This window comes from Chelonus insularis, unplaced genomic scaffold, assembly GCF_013357705.1.
Source record: "Chelonus insularis isolate UGA/USDA-ARS -01 unplaced genomic scaffold, ASM1335770v1 contig_399_pilon, whole genome shotgun sequence".
Classification (NCBI taxonomy): Eukaryota; Metazoa; Arthropoda; class Insecta; order Hymenoptera; family Braconidae; genus Chelonus; species Chelonus insularis.
In genome coordinates, this window is record NW_023276554.1 from 340,955 (window position 1) to 354,918 (window position 13,964).

At 32.9% G+C, this 13,964-nt stretch overlaps 1 long non-coding RNA gene across 1 annotated transcript in view; it reads left to right on the forward strand.

Annotated features, from left to right (window-relative positions):
* The first annotated feature begins 10,561 nt into the window (after window positions 1-10,561).
* Window positions 10,562-13,964, forward strand: part of LOC118068101 (uncharacterized) — a 59,507-nt gene continuing 56,104 nt past the window's right edge. Inside the window, exon 1 of the long non-coding RNA XR_004690468.1 lies at window positions 10,562-10,865. This is a non-coding gene — a long non-coding RNA (uncharacterized lncRNA). The remainder of the gene's footprint in view (window positions 10,866-13,964) is intronic.

Genomic DNA, 13,964 nt, shown 5'->3' on the forward strand with positions numbered 1-13,964 from the left:
AAAATTATCAGAACTTTTTTAAAAATAGAAAATAAACAAAAGTCCTTTCTATAGATTTTTTTTTTAATAATCTTATTTAAAAATAGTAACAACTCGATTATGTTACTCCAAAATATTCAGGATATCAATTTAAAATCTTTGATTATATACAAAGATTTTCATCAGAATAATAAAATATTAAATATTCGAAATACTGTGCTTACGTGGCGGATTCGCTTCATTTGAGCAATTATCATTTAAGTGAAACATTTCGTGCGAAATAAAAGGCTTGGCTTAATGTATACTTCGTGTGACATACATCTGCTTTTATATATGAACGTGCGTATATACTTTATGTTCATACATTCGTTTCCCCAGTGGATGTTTTACGAAATTAATAAAATATTCACTTGGCAGTAGGTGCCTAGGTAGTGAAGTAAGCTTTATAATCATTTTTTGACATGCTATTCGGTTTGATTTTCTGCACGCATTTTAGCAACCATCTATATGTGTGTGACAACAATCGCATAATTAGATCTCACCACCATATGATAAGTTTACATTTAATTACATATAAATACATTTTATTATTTATTTAATTCAAACGAGAGCAGTTTGCTCTTCTTTTATTTATGTTAACTTTTAATGGCTATTTATTGCAACTGATCAAGAAGTACCATCCAAGTGGATCCAAAAATATCGAATGTATTATTTATTCCTGAAAATAACGTTATTTTCTTTTATATTAACAGTAAAATTTTATTGGCAGACTTGAGTTGCAATTATGTGAATGCATTTGCAGGGAAAAGGCGAGGGTGATGCAGTCGGTTACCATAGCAACTCATCGTCACTGGACAACCTCTGCCCATTCCATCTTTCGAGTTCATTTCCACCATCCTCCCTTTCAACCACCCACTTACCACCCAATCGTTGATCCAACTCTGCTGGACAACACTGTTCCGTACTGAATAAGGCCAAAAATACTGGTCTCAGCCAGCAGATAATTATGCTCGATGCCATGAATTGTCTTACCCCCAAGTGGATTCTCTTTTTTTTTTACAAATATTTATTAACGATTCTTCAATTGAGATTTGTCAACATCTCGAAAAAGAACTGAATGATTAATTTACTTGAGGTAAGAGATTAAATTGTGTTTGATAAATTGGATCATATCCCAAGTACCCAGAAAACTACCCCTGTTCTATTTCTAGAAAAAAAGAATATATTTTTTGAAGTTAGCTGTGGGTAATAAAAATAGTATTTTTAGATATTATACCATAAAACTCAATTATTAGTTTCTCTGTAACCAATCAAGTCTTTGACTGTCAAAAAAACTGGTTTAGATAGACGATTTACAATTGATCTGGCAAATGTAATTTTTAAAAATAAAAATTTTAAACTCCGATCTTATCCAAGAGTGTGAATTTCTTGGATGATCGAAACGCATGACCAATAATTTTGGAAATTCGCGCAATCCTCTGATTCGAATGGGATTTCAACCCTATGTGTGTCAGATCGGTCGAGTGATAATGGTATTATCGAAGTGATTGAAGGGGGAGGTCGAACAATGTCCCGGTAGTAGTCTACACTATTGGCACAGTGACCTCGTTATAGTAACCCACGCCAATGCCATTCTCGTACGATCACGCTGCTATACGCACTCACAACCCCTCTTACTCTCCATTGCGTTATACACGGGGGGTGATGCATGCGTTTATACCCGTAAACGTCGAGAGTCGTGGACATGGGGTGAATGAGTGAGGGAGAGAGTGATGGGGGGTATGGGATATATCAACTCTCATCGATGCCGATTAAATGCCGAAGATTCTGAGGCGACCCGAGCGTTCAAGGTGCGAAATTTGCCTGTTGCACATCCATGTGTCCTATTCAATCGACATTTCGATTATGTGAGATATGCCATGTAGAATACCATGTCTCACAGTGGTCCAAATAGCATTGATGCCAAGAAAGTCTCCATACTTGAATCAATCAAATATTCTTTTATATTTTGGTAATTACATTAATTTCATTAAAAAAAATGTACGAAAATTTTTTTTACCAACACCAAAAGTGTTGTATTATATTTATTCTATTTAAATAATGATAACAATAACTCATCTCTTCCTTTTTATACTAAAAAAAAGAATTGTGTTAACACACAAAAGAAATACTGGAAAATACTCTCATACTACACTGAAGGTCTCAAGTTCTTTTCTCAAAATTAAAAACTTGTAATATAATACAATTAATTTTTACAATACTCTATGTGATCAAGTTCTATCAAAATAAGTATCAAAAAGCAGAATGAAGTTGAAATAAATCCATCAAAGCTGATATAAAATTAATAAAAATCAGCTAACACATGAACACCACTTTGATATCATTTCTCCATTAGAGAAATAAATTTATGATTACAATTGTAAAGTATGTAATAAAAGTCCAACCCACTCAATGAAAGTACATTTAAATATGCAACAATTATCTATAATTTTCATTAAGAGGACGATATACATATCGATCAGTCCATTGGCAAGCAATTACCATGTCGATGCGTTTAACGAGCTTAATGAACCGATTGCTTCATTCGCAGCCGTGCAAACGCGTCGCACGCCAATGCGTAACCGTTTCTCTCATCGTGCCCTCTCTCTCTCTCTTGCTCTCCCCCTAACTCTCCCTCTCTTGATGTTACTATATGTATATATATGTACATCCATATATAGATATGTATATATATATATATATATATCTCTTGTTCTACAACCCCACTGATCGCGTGTTTATTTCCACAATCAGGCGAGTCATAATACCATTATCAGATGGTGAATTGTGGAGGGAGACGTGTCATCAACTCCCTCGTACCCCACGACCCTGACACAGTGTAACCATGACCCTGTTGAATGCGTTCGGCATGTGTATAATGCAACGCGTTGAGGTCACTGTATTTGATGAGAGCACATTAATAAACTCTCCAATAGGTGTTATTGTTAATCATGGATCATTGCCTAATGCACTGCCGACACTGAATTTTAAACGTGAAAGTGGTCCATTTTTAATCAGAATGAATAATTGGATGTACTCGTTTTTTATAACCCCAATAGTGTGATTAAAATTTATGGATAAACAGGTTTTTCATTGATGAATTTTCTAGCATATTGGATTTAAAGCTGAAAATAGTCTGCATTATTTTATTCAATGATTAACTTTCCAGGCATATTCTGGTCACTGGTTCGAAACTTTGATGATATATTTAAATCATTTATTTTCTAATCAATTTCTAATAGATTGAGAAGTAGATTATTCGTTTAGAAAATTATTATTCCAAAATTGCCAAGTAGGAATAAATAGATATCCTAAAATACCTTCGAGCAAAACAAATTGAGACTTTTTTTAGAGGAAAGACCTCTGATATTTAAAGATGATAAAATTTTTTCCTATGGAGAGTATGAAGTAAAATTTGTAATAAATTCATTCAAAAATAGCTTTACGAGATAGCAAAATAAATAGATTATTCACTAATATGCTGTTAAAAGTGAAAATATTAAATTTAAATAAGTCTAATTTAAATGTTATGCCTAGAGCAAAATTTTTTTCAAATTGAAATAACCTTCCACAAAGGGTAATGTATTTCATACATTCAGAGAGAATTACCAAGTCACTACAGTTTGATTAATTTCAATCAACGTTACACGTTTTTTTTATATTTCATACAAACATTTACATTTTATGATAGATCTACAGAATGTTAATAATCAATAACTGAAATTTCTTTATACATTATCCATTGAAGTAAAATGATCATTTCTGTATGTGATGGTGATGGTAGTCAATCTCGAGACTTTATTAGGGAGATGAAGATGGTCTAGATATGATAAGTACAGAAGATATAGTTGTTTCGAAACCGAGCTGATATCTTGATTGGAATCTTCTATTTACGGACAAGCTGTTCCTCGGATATGTCTACTAAGTACTTTGCTATCAACCATAAAATTCGATTACTGCAAGAGTATCTTATTTTGGTGCTTCCGTTGCATAATAGTTGATCTGTTTCTATATTTATAATCAAAACATTTCCAAACAATTATTCACATCTATTTTTTTTTATTACTCACATCTTAGTTTTATGCTGAATGTATTTCTTTATATGTTTATTCGCTCATTAACTCATGTTTAATTTCCATCAGTTAAAACAAAGCCGTTACACTTTATATCTGTTCAACGGTCGAAATGTCTTAGCAACAAGCAAGCGAAGCATAAGGAGTAAAAATAGGTATTAACGGCACGTGGATGTTACTGCATACGGAAGATAGCAGTTAAGAAGTTACGTCAAGCATCAAAGACGATAACATGGGGTGCACCTGCAGGGGGGCCTTGAGTGTGATCGCGTGCCATGACCTCATGACTGAGGGGTTCTTCGGTCGGTCTACTGAAGACGTTACATAGTAAGAATGGCTTTAAAGGACCGGATGTACCTTGAAGGTACAGTGGACTTTAAATAAATGGATAACGACGAAATACTTCCAGTGAATATTATGTCTCAGACATGATATAACAATAATTCAAAACATGTTGGACTTAATTGTCCATCATTACCAACTTTTTTCACCGTAAATAATTTCTTTATATCGAAAGAAGAGAAGAGTCAATTAAGTTACTTTAAGTGCCGTTGTTTTTTTTTTAAGGAAGTCATATAATTAATACTTAACTGTAATATAAGAAAGCTTATTTGAAGATCTGAAGATAATTTATTAACATTACTTGGAATGATTTTGTTAAAAAAAGAAATATTTTATTTAAGAAAAATGACTAGGGTTTCGTTTTGGAGTAATGAATTCCAGTAGACATTTTAGGTATTAAATACAAAGCTCAAATGAACCGCAGCAAGAGAAGTTAAATAACAATTCGTTAGCAGAAAATGAGCTATCAAAAACAGTACGACACTCAGAAAATTCAATTGAAACAGTCAGAGGACCAACAATTATTATTAAAATAGTAGAATGGGGAATACAAGAGTATGTTGGGTATAAGAATTGCAGTGACGAGGATGAGAGCAAGATATACCTACTCACGTGGTGCAATAAAAGTAAAAATTTAAACGAAAAGATGAGAAACGTTTTACCTGTCTGGTTATAATTCAAAATACGTGAAAACATATATAGTTTTAAAAAGTAAAAATGAACACCTGGACAAAGAATTATTGTAGAAAATGATAAAACAACCGTGTAGACTGATAATTTGTTGGCATCTGTATGTACGTAGAAACATTCTTTACGTGGATGGATCGAAATGTGTGTAGTTACATGAAACAAAAGTGGTTAGCGTTAAACGGATATAAAGTCACTGGACACAAAAGTAAAAACGGAATAGGATTGCTAATATTCCAACTGTCACCAGCAGAGTATGCTCTTTTTATAATTTCTCTTTCTTTCTCGTTTACTTTGGAGCATGACGTGTTACATGTCTTCCAATTAAGAAGTCACGTATGAACTAATTGGAATAGATAAGAGGATCAATTATTTGTTGAAGTAAATTCGATAATCGTTGGTTACAGACAACCCCGTAATTAATTCGCATTTTTTACTTCCATTCATGTCTAGAATATTTTACTCAAGTATTTATACGGCTATTTTTGTTTTAAATGTCTCATCAATTTATTCAGAAATCAAATTATTCTTTTAATAATCCAAAAAATTTTTGAATTATTAATTCAAATATTTTATTAAATAAAGACAAAATTTCAAACGATTAATCAATGATATAAATCATTAAATATAATTATCATGCAAGTAGAAAACTTTTACTTGTTAATTTTTTATCAAAATGTATTCTAAAAATTCTAGCATCGAATTAAGAACGATAAATTATTCCTGAAATTTGATTCAATTCTAATGATTTTCTATCAATCGTTATTTTCTAGTCATAAAATTTGGATGAAGCTTAATTTAAAATGCATCAAGCATAATTTTTAATCACAAATAATGATTCTATTTTGAGAGCACTTGGCGTAGGAGCGTTGATTAAAATCTTACTTTCTATTCATAGGATACTGTGTAAAATTGAACAAGGAGAAGTGTCGTCAGAACGATGTTACAAGTTCAGTAAATGTCATTCTGTAGACCACATACATTGTAGCTGATAGAGTAGGAAGGCAGAAAGGACTGACCCCAGGGAGTCAATGCCATCAAGAGCAAGTCGATCTATGGAAGCTGGATGCTCGCAAATCAAGCTTGCTCACATACGCAAGCATGCCTACTAGTCTCGCATGTACATTTAACGTCACTCGAATTCGATAGAGAGTATTTCAAACTGACTCCTATAGACTATGATGATATCTGCATACGTATGCAATCTACTTTGACCACTGCTTTCTTATTTGGCTTCGGATATCTCGTATGTACGTCAAAATAGTTTATAGACATCCTTGCTCAGAAAATTTATTCACCTAAAATTACGGTAATTATAACTTTTGGTCTATTCTGGTTTTAATCATTGGAATAAACGGTATCTTAAGTGATCATTAATTAATTGTAAATAATTTATTATAAAAATATTTTAAAACAGTGGTTTTAAATAAATACTTATTCTATTTCATTTGAAACATTGTTTGGATTATGAAAAAGTTTTTTCACTTTTTATTATTTTCCACAATTCAGAGGTACAGTAAATATTGACATTTGGAGTTTGCTCATCGGCAAGTGTGGCAACAATCTGTCATTGTAATTTAGTAAAATGTATTTATATAAGGAGCATAAAGATTCTAATTGTTTTAACGTTTTTTCTGTTCATGTTAAAATTTTGTATTGTATAAAATAAATAAAATAAAAATTTATTTAACTTTCAATAAGCTTGAGATAACTGTAATGAATCTAGTTAAATTTTTTGATTAAATAGAACACGAAAAATTCTTTGTTGATAAATTATTGAGTTAAATGAATTGTTTAGCATGAAACTGGTAAACTCTGGTAATCTGGTAAAACAGAAAAATTATACTGGTCTTAATGATTAAGTCAAACTCTCATATATATTAATTATGAAGAATTAAATTATACTTTAAAAGATTATCCAGATAATTAACTAAAATTTATCATAGACTAACTGGTACACAATGTGAAAAGAACAATTGCAAAGATAAAAAAAGATTTATGCGTAATTTATTTATAATTAACTCAATTAAACTTTTTTTCTATTTTTTTTTACAAAACATTTTTTTTCGTACTCATAAATGTCATTAATAATTGAAGTAATAATAGCTGTTTAATAGCATTGAATTAAAATCTCAAACAGTCAATAAATCAAATCAAAACTACTAATAATGATCAACATTTTAATTTGAAACAATATTATCTGATGTTTCGTTTCACTTTCTCTTTCAAACTCATCAATAAAAAATAATTTTTCCACCGCAATTAATTCGTGGAAAAAATCGATTGATCGTCAATTAATATTTAAGCAAAACATTACAATAATTTCTCAGTGAACAAAAACGTTTATGTTGCTATTGAAAACAAAGCTTACTGATCTCTCGATTATAAATAAATTAATGTGTTATGATATTGTTTGTTTTGTGGCAGTTAAATATAAGTAAGAATGAATGTGAAAAAACCACAGTGAAAGAGTAAGAGCGATGGGAGAAAACATGAAATGGTGAAAGCTCAGTAGAAAAAAAAAATAGAAAAAAAGAAATAACCACAACGCGAAGCTCGGACACGCCGTAAATAAAAAAAAAGGAATTACAAAAAGAAGTGTTGGGAGGATAAAAAAATGGAAATAAAATAGTGAAGCGTGGCCTCCGTGGGGTCGAGAAGTTGGTGGTATATGGCAAGGGTGCGAGGAGAGGAATACTAAATGAAATCGACAGGGCGTCTACCTATCGGTCCGATGCCGTACGACCCGTTCGTTCCAGTGCCTGTTGTATGCGTAACGTGTACATGTATACGTTTACTAGGTTCACACAACAAATCGCTAGCTACGCGTGTTAGTGGGACGCGAGAGCATGTACCGTCGACATAACTAAACAAGCAACAAGTGACCTTAAAATCTGCGAATAAAAATGCTCGAGTTGATCGAATATCAAGGGTAATAGAGGGTGTCTATATTGTGATGTATACGAGGGAAGCGATAAATAAGTATTGATTTATTAAGACATTGATATCCCACATGATGGAGTGCTTGTCATTAATTATTTTTTAATTGATTTTTTACTGTGAATATTAAATAAATATCCGCAGGAACAATCAATTAATACACAAAATTTCAGAAATAAATGAAGTTAATAATAAACTCAGCAATGATTCATTCGAGTATACAAACTCTCAACATCTAACTCTAAATCATGTTGGTAACAATCATCAAAGTTATCAATAAACTATTAATTCATGACAATCGTTTTTTTTGAGAACAATAGCTTCTGTAGAATTTTATTTATCTCTCTTTCAGTGCTGATGAATATTGAGATTTTAGATTAAATAAGATAATAGAGTGGTAAATAAAGAATAACTTGATGGAAAATGAAATAAAAATGTATCTTACAATCATTCCAACGTACTGAGTGTATACAATAAAGTCCAGCCCTCCTCTAACCACTACTGGGGATGGATTAAAAAGCAACAAGTGACCTTAAAAAGTGCGAGGATAAAAATACCGACGGCTGATCGAGAGTTTCTCACCACAGCCAAACGTCAGTGGGATGGGGTGATTGGGTAAGCGGGCTCTGGGGTTGAAGCAAACGTGTCGGTGGAATGGGAGAAAGGAGATCGAGTGAAAGCGCCTGGTGGAAAAAATGGAGAATAGAAAAGGCGATGGGACAGTATGGAGGAGTTGAAAGTTCATAAGTCATATGGTTCTATATGCAATCGATCCTTTGGAGATTTGATATGAGATTAATGCATTCAACGTTTACATTTTATTCCTTTATTTTTCGACGTCGATATAAACAGAGTAAATTTATAGACTGAACAATTGACTTTTGTCAGGTTTTAAATTTAGTTTATTTCTCAGTAAGAACACGTTCGTTATTATGAGGATAAAATTTTTTTAAGGTGATTTATTGATGGGAAAGCTGCTAAATGTATTGAAGAAGGTGTTATTATGACTGTCTCAAGAATAGTACGAATATTGGCCGCCTAAGCAAGAGATCGCCACTGTCCAGTAACCCTTTCACTACTACATTGAAACATCAACCCCTTAAAACACACAGATACTCCCCACTTTGAGGGGGTAATTTTTCTTTGGGGCACTAACACAACCGAGCGCAACCCTTACTACTACAAGCATAAGTTGGGATCTTCTCTCGCACTCACCACACTAATACACTCTCATATTTAGTTGCAGTGGTTCTTGTTTTGCAAAGTAAGGGGTAAACCACCTTTTCAGTTCGATTTTAGCGCATGACCAAAGACATGCAATGAACCGTATTTGGGTTATATAAAACTCAAGGTTTTTTATATGTGATAATTATAAAACGTCTGAAAAAAAATTTCATTCATGAGAAAAAACTTTTTTTCCATATTTCATTAAAAAAAAAAATTATCATCCCTCCGCTCATGTAAATTCTTCACAGTAGTAGCAACTGTTATTATTATAAAATCTAACTTCTTATTATTTAAAAGTTATTAATTACTTGATTCATAAAGAAAGTATTTATCTTGAAAAACATGTTTATATATTGTGTTTAGATAAGAACGAAAAGAAATAAAAAAAATTCATTGTTTATATTCTTTACGTATGAGGATAAAAAGAAAAAAAAAGAAAGCTTAGTGTAGAGAATGCGTTTGATCGTACAGCCACAAACTTGGTAGTAGAATTTCCTCCTCCCCACTTACGTTCAGAGATGTCTTTCTCCTCTAATGCTTAGAAAGCTCACTGATATACTTGAATATAAACCACCACGCGGTCGAGTAGTGAGGGTATCCTTGTCACATCTCACATACGAGAGTATACATACACGTCAGCAAATCCCTCGTCGACAAAGTAGAGGGTTCTTCGTGGTATTCATGGTTACATCTCTCTCGCACTCATGTCAGGTAGTCATCAAGACTCTCCAGTCAAAAAGCACTGACCACCTCTCTTGTACTCCTTGGAACAGTATTCTTCGTCTCTATCCTTCACATAGAAACGGCAAAAGCTCGCGTCTCCTTGCTCTCATTGAATCTGAGACTTGCGATATAAATCTCTTTATCTTCGTCCGACCTACAGAATAATCCCATATCGCTTTCTCTATCTCTTTTATAAGGTCTCCCCACTGGCAAAGCGTTGAGGCGCACCAACCTTCTCGTCCCCACTTCTGACGTAGTATCGTCGCAAGCTTCAAGCGCTTATTCGTTCTATCTTTGTCTTTTGTACTTAGCTTCAGTACGTCGTTGTCCGTCACTCCTTTCTCGTTGGTTCTTGCGCTTGAGAGAGACAAAGTCCACTAAACACGCGTTCCTCAGACCACCCTTGTATCCCCTTGTCTATCGTGTCTCTTGCAACTTGCGAGCTTGCGACGAAATGCTCCAGGGGCGCCACTGTACGGACTAGAGAGCCACCAGCTGCTGACTGGCGCGTGGTCTGACTACAGCATCCGTAATCTCCTCCGCCTACGCGACCGGTCGCCAGTGCGCCCGCAAGCCCGCAAGTTCGCGTGACACAACACGCTCCCGTAAAACGACGCACGAGGCTCAAATGAGCCTGACGAGCGTCTTAAACCCGTGAATCGTGGGAAAACTAGGGGGAATATTATTCATGTATTGAAAAAACCAAATTTACAGACTGGATAAACAGCATTAGTTGTAAAAGTTTATTGTGTGTTTGTTGAACTTCTTTTTTGTGGTCATCTTCTTTGAGGGTTTCAAGGACAATTACTCTCTTCTTCATCAAACGTGCAATGAGGAAAATTTCGTGACATGAAGGTGAGTAAAGCGGGATTAAAATTATTTTTTTACTAATGTTTTCATGATATTTTCAAACAAACAAACAAAAAATTCCTGTTCATGATTTTGTATGTATTCGAGGAAGAGTCATTTGAATAAAATAAAACGTAATATCTCAAGGTGAATGGATTCCTCAATAGTGATAGAAGTTGTGGAAATGTGTGCTCGGTGATTGTGACCACAACCTTGGATAAAATGTTTTCATTTTGACAGTTATGAAATCACAAGTTGACTCATAATATTATTCCTAAGCAAGTGCAGTGGTTATGTTTTTTCATAGTGACGTGAGAACAATTCAAGACAATTATTTATTTACACGTTTAGAGTAAGAGGAAAAAATGACCAAGTTCAGTCGTATTACGAGTTCATAGATTCAATTAAAATTCTATATGTGACTGTGATTTGCGGTAAATAACAAACGAACGACTAGTGCAAATACAAATAAAATTGATACGTAACAAATTTGGGTAACCTGTTGATGTACTTTTAAATCAGCCACGGATAAATTAATCGGATAATTTTGTCGTGTCGTGAAATAAAATATTAACTACGCTTTTACTAAAGATGTATATACAATTAACAATAAATTTAATTAAAATTCATTGATATGACCGGTTCCAATCAGAATCAATAACAATTTTATATAGTTTATCATTCATTATTCTCACAACTTCGACAACTCACAATGATAACCAAATAAATAAACCACTATGCAATTTTAATGATTTAACGTGTATTATTAATTAAACTATTCTTGTTTTACATACATTTTAAATAATTATGCAACGAATGAATAATAATAAACTCAAAACAATCAATTATTTTCTCTTAAAAATATATTTTCAAAAGTATTGATAGCCATAAGAGGCAACGCTGAAGGAGCTCAGCCACGTAATGGTCAGACTTGAAGACCCATGTGTTCTCGTCCGTCGGCAAACACTTCAACTCGTGTATTACTCCTATAATTTAATTAACTTTTAAACCAATTAATTCACTAATATTGCTGACAATTTTATTAACCATTCTTTCACTTTTATTAAAAATCACAATGAATTTTAATTTACATAAAAAAAACTTTCTTAGAAAATTAAAATAAACATTTCTGAAAATAATATTATAATTAGTTTAATAAAAAATTTTGTGTTGAACTTAAATTTAATTTAAAAAATCCTAGACTTGTCAATTGAACAATTGTAATTTGGAATTGACTTAAAATTTATCATGATTGAAACAGTGACTAGTTAAACAGTAAAAAAATGTTTCAAATAAATTTCAGTTGACGAAAAATACAAATCTGTGAGCAAAAAAACAGTATTCTCATAACGACACTAAGCCTTAAACTGACTGGACACAGGACAAGTAATATAGAAACGGTTTGTCGCACTAGTCAAACTGGTTAACTATGAGGGATAAAAGTTGTATGACTACCAGTTGTGTTAGAGAATAAAAGTGTAACGTGAATGCAAAGCTAGAGTCTACAATACAGAGATACAAAAAGAGAGAGAAAGAACTAGTAGTTGATGTACAACAACGTGGTCACTAGTAATCAATGGTCAAATATATAAACAGCTAATAATAATTACAATCGTATCAGAAACAATTGCCAATAAAGTGGGGATACCGATTTCAGGAAAAAACTGTAAGTGAACACAGTGAAGTGGTGGGGTTATTCGCTATCACTCGTGAGAGACAGATTGAAAGCCATCCAAGTGTGAAAAAGTATCAATTGAATTCTATTATTGAAACTTTTTTTATTTTTTCTTAATTGTTGAAGGATGAATTGATAAGAAATTTTTCATCATTTTATTATTTTCAATTTTAAGACCATAATGTCAAGTTTTTATTCGTTGAAATGAGGTTCATTTGAAAGAAGTCAAGACTTGATGTCTTTCAAGAGGTCTCTTACGATGGCAAATCCAAATAAGTATAGTGATGGATGAATCAGTGAGATTAGAAAATCAGTTTAAATGATACTCTGTACGAGATATCACGGAGCAGTGAAGATGATTGCTAGTAGTTGATCAGATAATTTAACAATAGAAATGCAGACTTGAAATATAATAAGTACAGATTATTTTTAGAATGATTTGAAGAAATATAACCAATATGACATTGATAGGAGAAAATTGTGAACAAGTAGTATGAAAATATCATTAAAATAAAATCACCAACGATTAAAAGTTCATTATACAGATTTATTCACTCATTGAGTTTAAATAATGTCGATTGAATTTATGAAGTTTCGCGTTAAATTTGATACATAACTGTATTTACTATAGTTTATCAAATTATAAATGTAATTTAACACGGGCAATGGAGCAAACTGTGTCACTTTTCCCTTTATTGTTATGATGATTATTCTAAATTACAGTAATTTAAACATTCATTGATTCTATTGACTCATAAAAATTTAAAATTTATGTAAACCGTAATGTGTGAAATAAATGTGCCAATTATTATGACGAAATTACATAGAGTATCTTTTGATAAAATTGACAATGTCAATGCTCATTGATAGAAGTGAACGCCACGTGAAAAACTGAAAAAGTACATGCTTTCATGTCTCAGCGATAGTTGTATACAAACGAGTAATATACTAGCGGTGGGAGAAGTGGTTCGACTGATAGTTTGATCCAACAATGTATTGGTAGAACGAAAAAAGGGGGGTAGCAGATGAAAAAAAGCAACATAAATAAAAACAGGTTTGAAGGTTGTTTCGAAATAAATAGTGAATCGAGGTTGATCAGAGACGGAGGGGATGATAGAAAAGAGAAGAAGGAATAGAAGAGTTATAGGAAAAATAAGAGGGAGCAAAGCGTCGAAGGGTCCAGTTGATTGAAAGGGGTAAGGGATGTTCTTGAGTTGTCGGTGGGGATAGAAAACAAGTCGAAGGGCGAGTGGGTTAACTGTAAAACCCGGTTGTTCGTGTTTTTATCTTAAGACGAGGGAGAAGAACGGCCGGAGGAGAAGGAATTAGCAAAGAAGGGGTTGATTGCACTCACGTCTGTAGAGAGAGGGTAGTTGGCGAAGGAGAAATCGGAGGGGCAGGATGTCGTCCGGGTTGTGATAGTGGTGGAC